This window comes from Dasypus novemcinctus, chromosome 10, assembly GCF_030445035.2.
Source record: "Dasypus novemcinctus isolate mDasNov1 chromosome 10, mDasNov1.1.hap2, whole genome shotgun sequence".
Taxonomy (NCBI): domain Eukaryota; kingdom Metazoa; phylum Chordata; class Mammalia; order Cingulata; family Dasypodidae; genus Dasypus; species Dasypus novemcinctus.
Window position 1 is genome coordinate 51,182,886 of NC_080682.1, and position 12,373 is coordinate 51,195,258.

Consider the following 12,373-nt stretch of genomic DNA (forward strand, 5'->3'; position numbering starts at 1 on the left):
CATTTAATAGATTAGAAAATGGGAGATTCAGAGTTGTCAATATCAAAGTATATCAAGAGTATATTGAGTGAGAAAGCTAAGGTTTTATATACTTCTTCAGTGTCTTTTTTAAAATTATAATTCTCAAGTTCATTATTCTTTTTAGATTTAAAGATTAAGATTTAAGTAGATGTTAACAGAAGAAAACTTTTGCTTGGAAGAGGAAAGGAAGTAAAGAGAAAGTAGTTGCAAAGTCTGTCTTTCATAGGCTTGTTTCTAGTTCATTACCCAAGTTCCAAAGAGACACACAGAGATACAGTTCTCCAGCCCAGCTGAAAGATGAGGCAGTGATTTTGCACAGCAGTATGCCTTAGTGTTGCTGGTTGGAGAAAAGGGATGGGATGGGGAGAAGAAAACTCAAAGTAGAAGTCAGGCATCTGTCAGAATGTTGGAGGACACCTCATGAATTCAGATGAGTTTTACTCCTGAGGGAAAACAGGAGAGTACAGCCAAGACAAGAATCTGATGGGTCATGATAACTGCCGAGGGAGATTGTTGCTATACATATACACCACACATGTATGTACATACACATATATGGGATTGGTCAAAATGAATATTTCTTTAAAATATAATCTCTTTTGGGCTTCAAGGAGAATGCATACTAAGAGATAAAATGTTAGTTCTGCCATTTTCTCATTGTGTGCCTGTGCTTCTATTTTTACTAGAATTTCATTTTGTGGTATCTTTGAAGGAATCTTTTTAGCACTTCTCCATTTTGTGTTATTTCACTTAAAGCTAAATAATATAATTCCTTAGGCCCCTGAGCCAGGCACCCAGAAATAGCAGTACATTGCAGTGTGCTAAGAATGTATACACAAGTAATGGTGCCACCAGCAGTTCCTCTGTGTTGTGAAACTCCCCAGGATTCCTCACATACATTATGTGATACATGGGGTCATTGCCAAATTTTAAAAAGTTTAATATATTATTTCTTAGATGAAAACCACTTATAAAGAGAAATTTTAATGTTTTCCTCCCCTACCCTAGTGGGTCCTCTTGGTTGCACTGGGGGTACATTTGAATAGAGGAATAAACTAAAAGTTTAAAGTTGAGCATTGAGTTGTGGTTTTATCACTTACTTCCATGCCTCTGTAATCTGCAGTCTCTTTATTTTTTCAAGGAGTTTAATATCATCCCTATCTCTTTCACAGGATAATTTAAGTTGAGGTCATAGAGCAAGATGAAATTGTAAAAGAGCCTCTGCATTCTCTAAAGCAGGTTCAACAAACTTTCTGTAAAGGGCCAGATGGTAAATATTTTAAACTTGGTGAGTCATTTAGTCTCTTGCAACTATGCAGTTCTGCCCTCTAGTGTGAAAACAGCCATAGACAATACATACATGAATGGCTATAGCTGTGTTTCAATAAAACTTTATTTAGAAAAGTAGCCAAAGAACCAAATTTTGCTCGTATGCCATGGTTGCTAGCCATTGAGTCTCTATCCTACTTTTGTTTCTGCTCACATGGCAATTGCATCCTAAAGAATGGGATGGATGGGAAGGGACAGTACTGACAAAAATACTATGATTTACCTTTGTTTTGTGGATTTCACTTTTGTCACACTTATTTTTCATTAATCTTTCCAGCGTTCCTTTGACACAGGTCACACAATGTTTCCACATTACTGAAAGTTGCAGAAAGTTTAAATACTTACTTGCATTAATGTGGCCCAACATCTATAATATCCATATTTCAACCAGACTATCAGTCTTGTATATTTTCAATTGGATTCTATCTAAAATGCGTCCTTTAAGGAATAAAGACAGATGGGAGGGAGAAGTAACCCAAAACTAATTTTCATCACTTAAACCAAAGAAAAAGTAGTTACATAATGGCAATTAAATAGGAACAGGCATTGATTTCTCTATTTTTATTGCATTAAGGCTTCATGTGATACCCAGGTCCTTTTTCATGTATATTCCTGAATTTTTTCCATAGAATATTTTGGAAATTATGCCTCATAGGCAAAATTGAATACAGAAAAATACAGGGAGTCCTTGCTTTGCATGATACTGTAATAACTGAAGCTCGTGCATATTGGAACTGAGTCTTTGTTTTGCAGGGTTCCATGGTAACTGAGAGCAAATCTGTTATGAAGGAACCATGCAAAAAGGAGGATTCAGTTTCAATATGCAGGACCTGTGGTTAACACGGCATTGTGCAAAATGAGCACAGCTTTAAGTAAATAACTAAGAATCCAATTTCCAAATGTCTGCATTTGGCTGTATAATTCCCTCTTTTGTGGTCATTAGGGGGAAACAAAGAAATCACTGATTCCAGTCATTTCCATTATCTGACATGTCATCACCAAGGTTTCCTCATTATGCAATGTTAACATTGTTGAGGTTACTTGAAACCAGTTTCCAGTTCCAATTAGAAGGCCATCCCTGCTATCTGCATTCTGATTAAATGACGTTGCCTGGAAATCACAGAAAGAGTCTACTCTGTTTCCTTCTCATGCCCAGATCTCATAAACGCAGACTCAATTAAAGAGAGTTTCCTTATCAGGATTTTGTGGGTCATTTTGGTGAATTTATTAAACTTCAATGCTGAAAACTGGAAGGCAGCTATGCTGAGATCTTCAGTGCGAGCTATGACTAAAAGCACAGGTCTTGCTCTGATGTTTCAAGGAGTACAAAATATACAGAAGTCAGAGCACGCAATGAGTGAGTCAGGAATCAAGGGAGTTGGGGAAGTTTAAAGGGAATTTCATAGTGTACAGATGCCAGAACAGAGACATCAATGACCAACAATGCTGAGAAAATCATGGTGTCATTTATGCATATATTTTAGGTCAAAGGGGCCTCATCTTCCATCTTACTCATCTTCCATATTATTACAAACCTGTTTTTCTGTCTGTGCTCCTCTCATTTTCATATCCTTTCCAACAAAAAGAAAAACCAAGAACCTACAATCTATCCTGTTTCTTAACATAGACTCTCAACTCTTGTGTCTGTTTTTCACCATCTGGTATTATTGTATTTATCCTACCTTCTATCCCACTGCTTTTCAGTACTGTCCCTAATAGAAATCAGCTTGTGCCTCTCTGCCCTATGCTCATGCTCCAGTTCATGCATTTCCAACCCACCACATGCCTGTCTTTCAACAAATTCTTTCTTTGGTTTGTTGTCCCTTATTGTGTGTTCCCATAACACACTGTGCAATCTTTCCAGCACTTTCCACTGTATTGTAGTTCCTTGTTTACTGACCTGTGAATTCCATTACACTGTGTGATTCTTCATGAAAGACACTTAACACTGTGTCAAGCTAAGTACTCTGCTTGGTGCTTAGTAGGCACTCAATTAATATTACCGAAGGAATGGATGTTATATTTTTCACACTCTCTTGGAACATTAGACATTTTGCTTATCCAAACCTTCACATTCTACTAGCTCCCACATCCATATAGCTTTTTTTTTCCCCCTAAAGATTTATTTATTTTATTTCTTTCCTCTTTCCCTCCCCTCCCCCCCCCCCCCCCCGCCCCGTTGTCTGTTCTCCGTGTCTATCTGCTGTGTGTTCTTCTTTGTCCGCTTCTGTTGTTGTCAGCAGCAGGGGAATCTGTGTTTCTTGTTCCATCATCTTGTTGTGTCAGCTCTCCATGTGTGCACCATTCCCGGGCAGGCTGCACTTTCTTTCGTGCTGGGCGGCTCTCCTTACAGGGTACACTCCTTGCGCGTGGGGCTCCCCAACGCAGGGGACACCCCTGCGTGGCAGGACACTCCTTGCATGCATTAGCACTGTGCATGGGCCAGCTCCACATGGGTCAAGGAGGCCCAGAGTTTGAACCATGGACCTCCCATGTGGTAGATGGACGCCCTAACCACTGGACCAAGTCCGCTTCCCCCATATAGCTTTTACTTACTAGTCAGACATCATTGGTACCTTCTGAACACCCAGACCACTTACAAGTTATCCACACTCATTAACTCAGTCACTCAGTCACTCACTAACTCAGTGTAGTGCTATGTTGTTGATTATGACTATTGTTTGTATTAGACTTGTCTGAGCACAAGATATGAAATGATCAATGATGGGGACTTACCGAACGGAAAGAGTCCTCTTGTAGTCCAAGTTTACACAGTGTTGGGGAGCATACCTAGAATCATATATAATACTAGAGCATCAATGACTTTAGAGTTTCTGTTTTCTAGTACCTTTCTGAAAAATGAGTCCCAAATATCTTCATTGCTTTGCCTAGAGTTATATATCTGTTTCTTTTTTATTACTGTCTAGGAAATTGGGGCTTTGCACTGTTTAAAAATGAACAGGAAAGTAAGTACTTGGTAATACATTGGAAGATGATTTTAAAATCAGAATGGCTTTCTATATAGTATTTATTCTTTCTGGATTCCCTCTCATGGCAATTTAAATTGCATTACTCATTACAAAAATCCATATGCCTTCTGGGTGCTAGTGTTGGTTGGTTTGTTTTCAGCCTATAAAGGGAATGATGACCTTGGCACAGGGCATTTCCTAAGGATTAATGAGCAGTTGGGGGTTAATGGCCATCCACTCCTCCCAGTCAGTCATCAATCCAAAGAAAGCATGGGGAAACAAGGTCATTAACTGCCTTGCTAACTTTCTGAAATCAAACAACCCTCTGCTTGCCTCACCAAGGACTTATATTTCACATGTGTTTGCTGGATTTTTCAGAAGGTTTTTAGTTTCTTGCCCTGTCATTAACCTGACAGAAAAAAATTATAATCAATTCACAAGTTAAAAAAGCAAATAAAAGAGCAGCCATTAGCTTCTCTGGGCTGACAGGAGAATGTCATGAGGAGAAAAATAATTTTCCGTATTTTGATTAAACATAATTTGAGATATTCAGCCTCTTTTATTTACTTTCCTCTTTTTACCCTTTTCAAACTAAAAGTCTAGAGAAAATCATCTTATGTGCATCCTGCAAAGCTAAAACGTGTCCAAGTTTTGCAATTTAACCTCATCTCAGCAGCCAACATTAAATATGGTTTAGGAGGGGAGAGGGTGTTTCTTATTGGGGCTTTGGCTATATTTGTTTTAATGGACTGTTAAGTTTTTCTCATTTATCCTTGTATCTATTAATAGTTCTTAACTATTATCAATAAACATGTTATTTTCTTCTTTGGCACCAGTCATGGCCACCTAAAGGAATAAAAATACACACATTAACAGTCTTACAGTATCTCAGTGCCTTTTTCTCTGAGGAATAAAATATAACAAAAATATAGGAAGCCCCTGAGGTAGAAGTGGGAAAAGAAGGAGGTCCCATTTTTATTCAGTTAAGTCATCTGTTTTAGTTTCTTAGGCTACTTAAATAGAGTACCATGAAATAGGTTGGGTTAGACAATGAGAATTTATTCACTAATGGTTAGAGTACAGGGAAATGCCCAAGTGAAGACACCATTAAGGTGATGCATTCTTCCCAAAGACTGACCGCTGGTGATACTTGCACCTCTGCCTCATGGCAAGGCACATGGTGGCATCCACTGGTCTCTGCTTTCTTTTCCAGGTTTTGTTGATTTCAGCAGCTTCTTGCTTCTCTGGCTCCCCTACCCCCTCTCTCTCTCTCTCTCTCTCTCTCTCTCTCTCTCTCTCTCTCTCTCTCTCTCTCTCTCTCTCTCTCTCTCTGTATTCTTTCCATTTATGAAGAACTCTAGGATTCAGTCCACCCTGCATGAGTTGGATCACACTTTAACTGAAGTAGCTTCATCAAAAGGTCCTACTTACAATGGGTTTACACCCAAAGGAATGGATTAGATTTAAGGACATGTTTTTCTTGGGTACATACAGCTTCAAACCATCACAGCATCCCAGGAACTTACTCTGTCATTCTGCATCCTGAGCTTTACATTGTTCCAAATCCCATAAGGAAATGACATGGAATGACATGTTATTGAGTACCAATGTTTAATCTTTCTAGCAAGCAACATTGTCACTAACGAAGACCACATCCCAGAATCCTTGCCAGTGAACATTGTCTTGGTGAATTGACTCAAGACCTGGATCTAATTCTTAGTTTTTCAAGTTCAAAAGTTTGATTGTAGCTCATCATGAGAAAGTTTGTAGTCACATGTACTAAACGCATAAGAAATGGGTGTCTAAAGCAGAATGCCAATTCATGAAATAATGGCCAAGAAATATTACAGACCCTCAGCTACTTCAGTCAGTAAAATCTTTTTGTTTAGAACTTAAATTTTTTTAATCATTCATCTCTTTGAGATTGAGATAATAAAATCAATGAATAATCTTTCTATAAAAATACACAACCATATTTATATAAATGTGCATATGTAATTTCAGGAGTTTCATCAATGGTCTGACAATTATTTTGTGAATTTTTTGGGAACCCATGGATTGTACTATGTATTTTCATGGAAAAGCAAATTATAATTAAAGTGGTTGAAGAGAAAGCAAGGTAAGGAAATTTAATTGTGTGATTTAAATTGCTTTAGCATCAGATTATAATAGTCTGATGTATCAGTCATTCTCTAGAATTGGACTTTAACTGTTACTAGGATGAGAAACATAATAGCAGTGAAAACAATAACATACGTTCATAGAAGATTGATTGTGCCAGACACTGTTCTAAATCCTTTTGTACATGATTACTCATTTAATCCTCTCAGCAATAAAGTACGTAAATCAGGGTACTCAATTCATAGAGCAACCCATAGACAGTTTCTTAGATGGATACTACAAACGTTTGTATCTTTGATTTTTTTATATGTTCCATTAATGTCCATTTTTATATATTCCATTAATGTCTGTCTATTTAGTTTTGATAGTAACCTGTCACATGCAACAAAACAGCTCTTTCCTGAGGTCTTTCTCTTTTCTTTTCTTTTCTCACTTCTTTTCCCTTCTTTTCTCCCTCCCCTCCTCTCCCCTCCCCTCCCCTCCCCTCCCCTCCCCTCCCCTCCCCTCCCCTCCCCTCCCCTTCCCTTCCCTTCCCTTCCCTTCCCTTCCCTTCCCTTCCCTTCCCTTCATTTATTGGGTTCACACTATGTGGCCAGTATTTGGGATACAGCATATATTTTAGTTTGCTAGGCTGCCAGAATGCAATATACCAGAAATGGGTTAGCTTTTACAATGGGGATTTATTAACTTATAAGGTTATGCTTCTGAGACTGTGAAAATGTCCAAATCAAGGCTTCATCAGGAGATGCTTTTCACTCCAAAGACCAGCTATTGGCAATCCTGGACTCTTCTGTGATATGGCAGGGCACATGGCAACATCTGCTGTTCTCCCTTCTTTTCCCATCTGCTAGTCTTCTCTTCTGGGTTTCATTGCTTCAGTTTCTGGCTTCCTCTGACTTTCTCTCTGTCACTTTCTCCAAATTCATCCCATTTATAGAGAACTACAATAAGAGGATTAAGGCCCACCCTGGGTAATGCTTTACTAATCAAAGGTTATCTCTATGATAGGTTCGCACCCACCGGAGTGGATTAGCTCCAAGGACATGCTTTTTCTGGGGTCCATAAAAGCCTCGACCACAGTTTACTAGCTGGTAGAGATATATTTTTACTGCAGTCCATTGTTTAAAACAAGTTTTCAGTCATCTATTTACATATTGACTTTCAGGAGTTTAATTCTTTTTTTAACTTTATTTTTAAAAAGTTTAGATTACAGAAAAGTTACATTGAAAATATAAGGGATTCCCATATACACACCCCACCTTCTCTCACATTTTCCCCTATTGATAACATCTTACATTAATGTGGTACATTTGTTACAGTTGATGAACGAATATTGAAGTATTGCTACTAACCATGATCTGTAGTTTGTGTTATGTTTTACATTTTACATCATACAATTTTATAGGTTTTGACAAAATGTATAATGGAATATTATGTAGAACAATTCAATGCCCTCAAAATGCCCTTTGTTTGACCAATTCTTCCATCCCCCTCCCCTCAAAACCTCTGGTGACCACTATCTTTATATAAATGTTACACGTTCTTTTGTTACTATAATAGTAATAAGTCTATTTTAGTACATGGCTGCGTTTCACCCTTATGTTTGTTCATTCCTCAATCTTTAGGATTTTGGGATGGTGATACCCATTCTGTTTCAGCTTGGAAAGGGCCTTAAGTTTTATGGGGCAGATGGAAGGAACTGTTTTGCTTGCAGTTGTAGATACTCTCTGTTTTTTGGGATGGGGGTTGTCATTATTTTGTTAGTTGTCCTGGGCATTTCTGATGAACTGGAGAGTAGGTGTTAGCTGCAACTCTGCTGAGATTCAGGGCTCAACCAGCATATGAACAGATTGAAGATATATATCTCTAGGCATATACTTAATTGGTACAGGCCAGTTATAGGATCATATAAAATGGGTAGGAGAATTATGTCTTGGGAAATAGATATATAATAGAGTCTAACTCTATAACATTGGGGAAATAGGTTATCATAAATCCAAGGTAAGGCCCACTGGTGGGTGCTGATTTAATTGGGTTGTGTGTCTTACCTGTAGTGTCCAGCTGTCTCTAGAGCTCTCAGGACCACCCCTGTTAAGGCTTTGTTTACTGTAGCAGTTAGTGAGATTTACCTGAGACATAAATAAGCATAACCTCTGGAATGACCTCCCAATACTTAACCATAAAAACTAATTTGTATTTAATGTTTCCCCCTTTTGGTTTAGGTCTTTTTCCAAATTCATTGCTGGTTGTTGCTTGGTATTAATCCCTCGGTACCAGGGAGGCTCATCTCTGGGAGTCATGTCCCACACTGGAGGAACATAATGAGTTTATTTGCTGAGTTTGACTTAGAGAGAGGCCACATTTGAGTAACAAGGAAGTTTTCAGGAGGCAACTCTTAGGCAATAGATATTATTAAGCTAAGTTTCAGTTTTACAAGATAAGGTTCATATGCACAAACATTAATATCCATGACTTGGTATATTGGTCTGTTTTCTTTTAGGGAACTTAATTCACAAAAAGTTGTTCATGTATGGGAGGGAGGAGGGCAAGAGATAATTATTGAGTCCCCTATTTGCTGTTCTATCTGTGTACCATTTTTTATCTTTTTGGTTCACATGAGTAATATCAATGGATCTTGACATATTATGTTACTGTAAATTAGCTTAACAACGTGGTCTATAACTATGAATTGAATGTGGGCTGTAATCAGTAATCCAATTCAGCAGTAATCCATTCAGCAAATATTTACTGAATGTTTAGACATTATCCCTGACTTCAAGAAGCTTATTGTTGGGGGAAACTGGCTTACCTGTTCCCTATTTGTTGCACTTGTCCCCAATTATTGTAAACATCGCCATGCTGATGAGGAATGACTGCTTTGGAGTTCCTAATAAATATGATGTGGAAACTAGGGTTGAGGCTCTCAGTTCCAGAAGCTGGGAGTCCCCTGGTCCCATCTTTATCTCCTCTCTTGTGTCTCTTTCTCTGTTCCTTTACTTTGTAAAGTTCTGCATTGCTTTTCCTTGAGCCAACCTATTGTGAGCTGATTGCAACCTATTGTGAGCAACTGGCGCCCAATGTGGGGCACAAAAGGAAAAAGGCTCGCAGCAACTGGTGCCTGAACAAGGACCCAAAGGGAAGAAAGCTATGTTGCCTTCCCTTTGAGCCTACCTATCACTGAGCTGATTGCAGCAGCTTATGATTAATAGGTCAAATGCATTCTGTAATATTTAGGCTCAAATGCAGTTTTGTCAAATGCTGGAGTCTTAGCATTATAGATGCTCACTAGAAGAACAGATTTATACTGACCGGCAAGACTGTGGAAGGTCTGGTAGAAATGGTCACTGTAAAATGGTCTCTGAATTTAGGTACAATTTTGATAGAAAAGATCAGAGTAGAGCATTTCAGTCCAAGGGAAAAACAATAGTAAGATTCTGAAGAGACAAAGTAGGGAATCTAGATTTAGAATTGGAACAGACTGTAACCTAGACTGTGTTATAGAGAACAGTGGGACAGTGGAAACTAAGACTAGGAAAGCTATGCTGCCCCATCATGGGGGATCTTACATGTCACACCAAGGCAGTGGTTCAGGAGTGGAGGAAGAGGATGACAATTTTGCCCACCATGCCCCACCCCCCGCCAGGAACATAGATTGTCATGATTGTGAATGCTACTGGAATTTAGTGGGTAAAGGCAGTAAGGGGTCTAGGCTTTCTTATGTATGCACTCAAGAGCCATTGGTGGGTTAGTTTTCCTGAACTGGTGATTGTCTAGGTCCCTGTATATCATTATACTAAGTTCTCAATATTTTACTTTGAAAATCTCCCATGGGAAAAGTATAAAAAGAAACACCAATTTGGGAGAGAAGGAATAGAAAACATTAATCATTTGGTGGCTCCTGAACCTGAGGAAAAAAGAAAAAAAAAGGAGGGGGGAGTGAAAAAGAATAAAAGTTTTCAAACTTTTCTATTAGAGGCGTCGGAAGGGCTCCAGACTTAAACATATTAATGCAAGGAGAATGCAGGCATTGTTACAAGCAGGCACATTTCTGATAATTGGAGAATTCTGATCTCATTACCTAAAGAGTGAAATAAAGAGCAGTATATGAAGCTTGAGAGTTTAGACTTTTTTCCTTGGTCATGCATTCCAGTAAACCAACTCAGCAAGCAGCCATATAAAAATATAAACCTATTGCTGAGTACTACCAAATCCTATTCTTTAATTTGAGAAATAAGTCAGACATCTGTATTTCATATCTTCATAAATAATCAACCTCAAAAAGTAAATATGGTAAAAAAGATTCATAAATAGCCAGAAACCTCATGCCAGGTATGCTTAGCTCTCCTGCATCTTGTGAGAGAAGAAAAGCAGGAAAAAACAAACTAATTTTATTTTTTTCCCTGCCATGTTATAATTGTATTTCTGGGTTTAATTTTTTTTTAGCATGAAATAGATTTGACTCTCTTTACTAGCACAATGTTGGTGCTGCCGCCACCACCCTGAATCCCTTGCCTACCATTTTCTTTGGATTTTCACAATAGACTTAAATCTTTTCCACCCCTGGGTTTTCTCATGGTTCAAATGAATTCCAGAAGTGGGCAGGTAATGTTCAAGAAGATAATCCATTTTATTTATTTACTTATTTTTATTTATTTATTCCCCCCCCCCGGCCCAGTTGTCTGCTCTCTGAGTCCATTCATTGTGTGTTCTTGTGTGACTGTTTTATCCTTATCAATGGCACCAGGAATCTGTGTTTCTTTTTGTTGCATCATCTTGTGTCAACTCTCCATGTGTGTGACACCATTCTTGGGCAGGCTGCACTTTCCTTTTGCACTAGGTGGCTCTCCTTACAGGGTGCACTCCTTGTGTGTGGGGCTTCCCTACACGGGGGACACCCCTGCGTGGCACGGCACTCCTTGTGCACATCAGCACTGTGTATGGGCCAGCTCCACACAGGTCAAGGAGGCCCAGGGTTTGAAACGCAGACCTCCCATGTGGTAGGCGGGCACCCTATCCATTGGGCCAAGTCGGCTTCCCAGCCTAATCCGTTTTAAAGGGGTTTTGCAAATGATTTGACTTGCCTTGTATAGCAAGGAATTCTGGTTCTCTGATGTAAGAGTAGTCTGATCCAATGGAACAACATGACAGCTGAATCAAACCTTCCTAATTCTGAAGTACATGTATGTGTCATTGGAAGAAGTAAATTATGAAAGCAACTTACACGTACTCTTAAGTAGTGATTTTCAAGGAAATCGTGTTATTTTAGGCACATACAGCAGAGGGCATTGTTTGGTCAAACATGAAACAGGGCCTGCTGCTGACAGTAACAGAGAAAGAAATAGCAAAGCCCTTCCCAAAACACACACAAAGAGAACAAGGAAACAAATAAATGACCTTTAACTTGTTGGGTTTTTTTTTTCTTTGTTTTGTTCTCTGAAGCTCATTCTTTAGTAGGAAGAGTTTCTTTGAAAATAAACAAGAACTGAACACAAAACACAGTCCAGATATTGAAGAAATTCCTACTGTGTGAGCTTGTCTCTGTTAAGTGCTAGGGATCAAGTAGTGGACAGGATACTGTGCAGGCCCTCAACAAGTTTACGGTCTCAATTGTCTATAACCTGGTTAAGTTTGCTTGATCACTCATTCATTCATCCGTGCATTTAACACTTGTTTACTGAATACTTTTGTAGCTGAATTCCTTGAATAAGGCAGAAGAGTCTTTGCCCCATGGGATTTAACATTCCAGTGAGGTGAGGCATACAATAAGAATATAAACATCTAAGTAGACAAGAAAACTTTCAAATAGTAATAAATGTTATGATGAAAATTAAATATGGTGATATGATTATGATAGAGAAGCTAATACTTTAGGCTGGGTTATCAAGAATGAACTGTCTGAAAAGGTGAAATTGAAGAATCCTGAATGACAAGGA

General features: G+C 38.6%; 1 protein-coding gene across 44 annotated transcripts in view; it reads left to right on the forward strand.

The window, feature by feature from the left end:
• LRRC4C (leucine rich repeat containing 4C) overlaps positions 1-12,373 on the forward strand; it is a 1,388,209-nt gene that overhangs the window by 1,351,493 nt on the left and 24,343 nt on the right. For 7 of the 44 annotated variants that reach the window (XM_058305521.2, XM_071218092.1, XM_058305531.2 and 4 more), the window contains one exon: positions 6,324-6,438. The exons of 36 other annotated variants lie outside the window; for them this stretch is intronic. The gene's annotated coding sequence lies outside the window, so the exon portion shown is untranslated. Of the gene's footprint in view, positions 1-1,193; positions 1,310-6,323; positions 6,439-12,373 lie in introns of those variants that run through there. One more of the 44 variants, XM_058305552.2, reaches the window with a different exon arrangement.